The sequence below is a fragment of the Talpa europaea genome, assembly GCF_964194135.1.
Source record: "Talpa europaea genome assembly, chromosome: 6".
NCBI classification, from domain to species: Eukaryota; Metazoa; Chordata; class Mammalia; order Eulipotyphla; family Talpidae; genus Talpa; species Talpa europaea.
In genome coordinates, this window is record NC_140072.1 from 58000098 (window position 1) to 58006844 (window position 6747).

The following is a 6747-nucleotide window of genomic DNA, read 5'->3' on the forward strand; positions in this document are numbered from 1 at the left end:
GTGGCCAGGGAGCAGCTGGGGATCGAACCGGCGCTACAGAGGCTGCGGGCAGCTTCACAACCCAGCGCTCAACCACTGTGCCACCGGGGAGGCCCAAGCAGGACCTTTTTACTGTAAAAACACACTTTGTTTTTTATTCCATAGAGAAACTTGAGGTTATATAAAGGGAATTGATTCAGTTGTTTTAATCAACATTCAGTTTATGAATATTACTAGTAGAAAAATTCACTTCAATACTATTAAAAAAGCACATGATTAAAATTGAGGGAATAATGAAATTTTGATAAAATTAAAGCTAAACTCTGACTTGGGAGCTAGTATTTGGTAGATTTAGTGGCCACAGGGAACTCAGTAGCAGAAGACACCACTGGTAATACTTGCAATGAACCAAAAAGTAGCAAATCTCCTTGGTAAAAGTTACATAGAAAAAACTAGATCCCAATGAAAGCAATTACAATAAAATGGAAATGCATTGCATAGGAAATTGATCCAAGAATTAAATTGGCTTAATGAAGTTGCTTAATAAAATTTCCTGATGAGGGCCTCCCCTGGTGGCGCAGCGGTTAAGTGCTGGGTTGAGAAGCTGCCTGCAGCCTCTGCAGCGCCTGTTCTATGCCCGGCCAATTGTGAGGGTCCCACATGGCGTGACAGACCTCTCCTGCTCCGCCCGCTGCTCCCCTCAGCAGTGTATTTAGTCAGTCTGTTCTGTTCCCTGCTCTGGCTCTGGTGAATTCTCTCACCCTCCCGTGCTTCTGACTGTACCCAGTGCTTGTATAAATAAATGAATAAATCTTTTAAAAAAAATTCCTGATGAAAATTAATATTAGCCCAGTTATAATAATCTGTATTCAAAAAGACTGGGAAAAACAGCCACAGTGGTTTAAAATACCCGGTACCTGTAGATAGGCTATCAATGTGAACTTGTCCTGATGGACACTGACAGATCAGGGGAGAAGTCTGATGGCTGATAAAGGAAACTCATCAAGGTGTATGTGAATGCCTGGATTTCGATAAGCTCAGTGAAGAAGAATGTAGAGTGAGAAGAGCGTTTACAACGTCCTTTGGGAACATCAACATTTATAGGATGGGGGAGGAAAAAAAGGCATGAAAGAAACAGCCATAATGTTGGCAGGAAAACAGAAGAGTGACACCAAAGTTAAGGAAGGGAAACATTTAAAGATGAGCAGTGGTGTGGAGGTTTCTCAAACTACTAAAAATGGAGCTTCCATATGCCCAGCAATTCCACTTCTAGGAATTGCTACTCAGAGGACACAAAAACATTAATACAAAAGGACACCTGCATAATTTTGCCCATTTGCAATTTTTGTTTCATATACTGACTTTAGATCCTAAAGTTTAGCATAGGAGCTGCCACCATGTACATTGACATAAGTCTTGGATGAAAGGTTTTGAGCTAGAGATAGAGCTTTGTGGATGTAAACAAAGTGGCAAAATACAACAAAAGTAACTGAAATATGGTGGTTGCCTGAGGGAGATGGGTGGGAGATGTGATAGTGTACTGGTATTTGGGGCTTTGGTAGAGGTGAGTGAAATATGTGAACATGTTGAGGTGGAAAATAGTACTCCCAAAATTAATTATGCAAATGAATAGCCAAGTATTAAAATTTTAATTAAAAATATTTAGTTAATGAAATAACAAATTGGTAAAGCCTTAACTAAGAAGATAAAGAAATGTGTTGTACAATTTACTAACTGCTGTATGTGTTTAAAAAAAGAAAACAAAAAAAAAAACCAAAAGGACACCTGCACCCTATGTTTATTGCAGCACTATTTACAATAGGTAAGATATGGAAACAGCCCAAATGCCCCAAAATAGATGACTGGATCAACAAGATGTGGTATATAGACACAATAGAGTATTACTCAGCAATCAAAAAGGATAAACTCATGGCATTCGCAGCAACATGGATGGAGCTGGAAGGGATTATGCTCAGCGAAATAAGCCAGAAAGAAAAAGAAAAATATTGGATGGTTTCACTTATAGGAGGAATGTCGAGGAACAAAATAAATGGTCAGGAAAAAAATAACTATAATAAAGTAAAAATCAAAATCAGCGGCAACCACAGACCAGAGACATTCTGTAGGGGAGGAAGATGGAGAGGGATCAAGACGGGGGAGGGATGAGCACAGGGGACTATGGTGATGGTACATAGGTGAATTGGTGATGGGAATTTCACAGGGAGATCATACATTGTACAAAAATGAAGGATGATGTAACAAATATATTTTTTAAAAAAGATGAGCAGTGATCATCCACTGCAATAGCAGATGAGACAGAACAATGTTTATAGGATTTATCTATCAGTACGCCACTGATGATCTTGGCAAGAGCAATTTTACTTTATTTGTTTAAAGATTTATTTATGCAGGGCCTCCCTGGTGGCGCAGGCGGTTGAGCGCTGCACTGTGAGACTGTCCGCGGCTCTGCAGCGCGGGTTCGATCCCTGCCGGCCGGTGAGGGTCCCACAGGGTGGGGCACACCTCTCCTGTCTCACCCGCTGCTCCCCTCAGCAGTGTATTTCATTGGTCTGCCTTTTCGGTTCTCCTCTCTGTCTCTGGTGAATCCTCTCCCCCTCCCACGGATCTGGCCTGTACCCCGGTTCTTGTATGCATAAATAAATAAATCTTTAAAAAAAAGAACTGGAGTACAGGCCAGAGGTATGGAGGAGGGTGAGAGGATTCACCAGAGACAGAGTGGGGAACAGAACAGGCAGACTGACTGAAATACACTGCTGAGGGGAGCAGCGGGCGAGACAGAGAGGTCTGCTCCCCCATGTGGGTCGCCTTCCTAGCAGGGGACCAAACTAATGCTGCAGTGGCTGCAGATAGCTTCATAAGTTGCGTCTTAACCCCTTGTGCCACCAGGGAGGCCTGGCGAGAGCAATTTTAGTAAAGTGGTGGAGGCAGATTGCACTGGGTTGAGGAGTGACCCATGTGTGAGAAACAAAGGGTACAGTTTTTTTTTTTAAGATTTATTTACTCATGCATACAAGAACTGGGGTACAGGCCAGAGGTGTGGGGGAGGGTGAGAGGATTCACCAGAGACAGAGTGGGGAGCAGAACAGGCGGATCTACTGAAATACACTGCTGAGGGGAGCAGTGGGTTAGACAGGAGAGGTCTGCTGCGCCATGTGGGATTCTCACTGGCCGGCCAGGATCAAACCGGCGCTGCAGAGGCTGCGGACAGCTTCACAGCGCTTTGCTGAACTGCTGTGCCATCAGGGGAGGCCCACAAAGGATATATCTTATGCAAGGACCTCAGTCTACCAGATTTTAAATTATGCTTTGTACAGCTTAAGACTTTATTAATTTCTTACCTAGTGCTTTCAAATTCATATAAAATGGGACCATATTAAAAGATTAGATGGAAATGAGAGAGCTAGGAAACTTGCCAATGGAGGGCATGGATAAAAAGAAATTAATGAGGAAATACTTGAATATGTCTATATGGCAGCAGCTAACAAGAAACAACCTATATAAAGGGAGCAGATGAAGATGAATAAGAGAATGAAAAAACGTGGATAACAAGAACATCATCCAGATCTTGGTTTCCAAATACTGTTCTCATAAAAGGAACCAGTTCTATGGAGAAACACCTGATTCTAGAGCTGGGGGAGGAAAAACGTAAAATGAACCAGGAGCATCTTCCATAAAAACCAAAAATTCATAGGCACCAACCCCCCCCCCCGCCCCCTGTCAAAGCTGGAACAAATTGAGCACAAATAACATAGCATTAGAGTACAACAAAATATAAAGCATATATCCAAGAGCCCAGACTGATACAAAATTGAATAAAGTTATGTAGATACCAAATATTTTTTCAAAAATTTTGGTTTAGGGCCTCCCCGGTGGCGCAGCGGTTGAGCGGTTCGATCCCCGGCCGCCGGGCAAGGGTCCCACATGGCGTGCAGACCTCTCCTGCCGCCCCTCCCACGCCTCTGACTGTACCCAGTGCTTGTATAAATAAATAAATCTTTAAAAAAATTTTTTTGGTTTAATACTTCCTAATGGTTCTGCCTCCTGTGCTTACATCTCTTGGTTTGGCTTACAGCTCTTAGGTTTGTTTGTATATGTTGCACATTCTGAACTTTGGAGGTGTTTAGGGTTGTAAAGGTTATTGCCACTGTAAAGACTCAGGAACTGCCCATTTATCTCTGGAGATGGAATGAAACCAAATGAAATGCTTCCATTGGAAGGCTTATATTGACCTTGTAACTCTATGCTAATCCTCAAAATATTAAATAACAGTATAATTTTTTTTAAAGATATTTATTTATGCATAATAGAACTGGGGTACAGGCCAGAGGTGCGGAGTGTGAGAAGATTCACCAGAGACAGAGTGGGGAACAGAACAGGCAGACTGACTAAAATACACTGCTGAGGGGAGCAGCGGACACTGCAGGAGAGGTCTGCTGTGCCATGTGGGTAGCTCCCTGGCCAGCCAGGGATCAAATTCATGCTGCAGAGGCCGCGGATAGCTTCACAATGCTGTGCTTAACCCCTTGCACCACCAGGGAGGCCCTAAAAGTATAACTTTTGAAAAAATCAAATGGGGAAGAAAAGATATAACTCACACAGAAGAATTCAATTAATTTATGTAGATTCCACTCCCTAAGGAAACAGAGCTTGACTCCACATCTTGGAATGTGTGGTGTGCTTTCAAAGGGTAGTACATGGAAAGAAGTGACAGTAGTAACTATGCAGCAGGGCCTCCTAGGTGTTAAGTCTCAGCCCGATCACCACAACTGCCTGAGTTTGAACCTGGCCAGGGAGCCAACCCACATATGGCACAACACATCTCTCCTGTCTATAGATTTGCCTGTTCTGCTCCCCATTCTGTCTCTGATAAATCCTCTCACCGCCCCCTCCCCCACCTCTGGCTTATACCCCCAGTTCTTCTATGCATAAATAAAAAAAAATCTTAAAAAAAAAAAATAACTGCAGCAGAAAAACGAGAAACATCACCTCAGCCAAATGACCAAGATTAACAACAGTAGTAAGAAGTCATGTTTATGTTTTTGTTGATATGCTGTGATGGGAAGCGTATTTCACCTCTATGGTCTTCCTTCCAGGACCCAGAACCATATTCATGAGAGGAACATATGACACATTGCCATTGAGAACATTCTACAAATTACCTGATTGGCAATCCTCAAAAAAAATGTCCAAGTCATCTATAACAAGGAAAGTCTGAAAACTGTCATAGGCAGGAAGAGACTAGATGTGACAAGTAAGTGTAAAGTATTCCTGGATAGGGTTCTGGAGAACAGAAAAGGAACGTTAGGGAGATAGTGAAGTCCTAATAAACTGTGGAGTGTGGTTAATACTGTTTCCTTAGTTATAATGAATAGTAATGCTAGTTGCTTAGTTTTGATTATGTAAGATGTTATCAGCAGTGAATCTGGATAAAAGAACAATGTATAGAAACAAACTTGCAGCCTGTACTACACCGTACCTGGGGTTGTGCAGGACACCACCTGCATGGCAGAAGCAGTGTCCCTACACAGACATAATGACAAACCCAAATTACCAGGTGCCTTCATCTTAGGTCTCAAATCTAAGGACTCCTTTCTGGCTTTGGAGGTGAAAGGGCACAGGTATAATTTGGTGCAAGAAGCCCAGATTTTGGTGGCTGTTGGTATAAACCATTGAATAGCAGAGGAGTTACAAAGCTTGTAGAGCAATTAAGGGGAATACTGAAGTAATAATTCAGCTTTTGAAATGCTTATGTCATAATATTTAAGAAAGAGGAACATATTTTTCTTAACAAACCAGAATGTGGAGAGGGTTGTAGGTAATTAGAGTGATATGGAGAAGGCATTCTCTCTATTGTCATTTGTTTAACCTGTTTCTCCAGAGCGTCACCAATTTCTGACTAAAAGAAGGGTCACAATACATTTCTCTGTCTGCTCCCACCTTGAAGAAATTCTAACAATCTACATCTTTCCCAGTGACTCCTGGGACCACACATGCTTGGAACAGATTCTGTTCTGCTACCATTTATATATTTACCTCAACTGTTCTGCAGCTTGCTGCCAAATCAGCCAGCTCCAGAAGCCAAAAACTCACAGTGTAACATCCACCCGCTTGTCCCATCCAGATGCCGGCTGTCCTGCCGCAGCCTGTCTCAGGTTGGTGTCTAGCTGCTCACACTCTGCTTTCCCTGGGAGAGAGCAGCATGAGCCCAGGTTCAAGGGTCACATAGACTTAGATGTTTTAACAAAATAGCTCTCTTGGTATGTGGGCTTGGTTCAAGCCTTCTCCCTGGGCCAAAAGACAGTTTGATCTTGGATCAAACTTTTGAATATTGACCTCCCCCCCCCCCCCCAGGAGGGAGCTCTTTTCCAGGATGAATTCTTGCCAGGGAGGTTTCTCAGTGCCTCAGGTAAATATTTATCTGCTGCCACACTGCCCCCGCCCCCAATGGTCAAACCTGTTTCAGATCTGAGAAAACCACAGACCAAGCTGCTCACCTCAGATGGCACCCCTTGTAGTTATATCAGGAATGGGGTTCAAAATTTTACAGACGACAACAGCATTATTATACCGAGCTAAGTAACAATCTCAGTGCAAGGCACTTGAAATGCATTTTCTCTACTCCACTCACTCAACCACTTTTGTAGGTATTGTTACCCACATTTTATAGATTAGGAAAATTAGGGCTCATGCAACAAATACTTATTGAGTGCCAATCATGTGCTAGGAACTGTGTTAGGCATGTGAGAC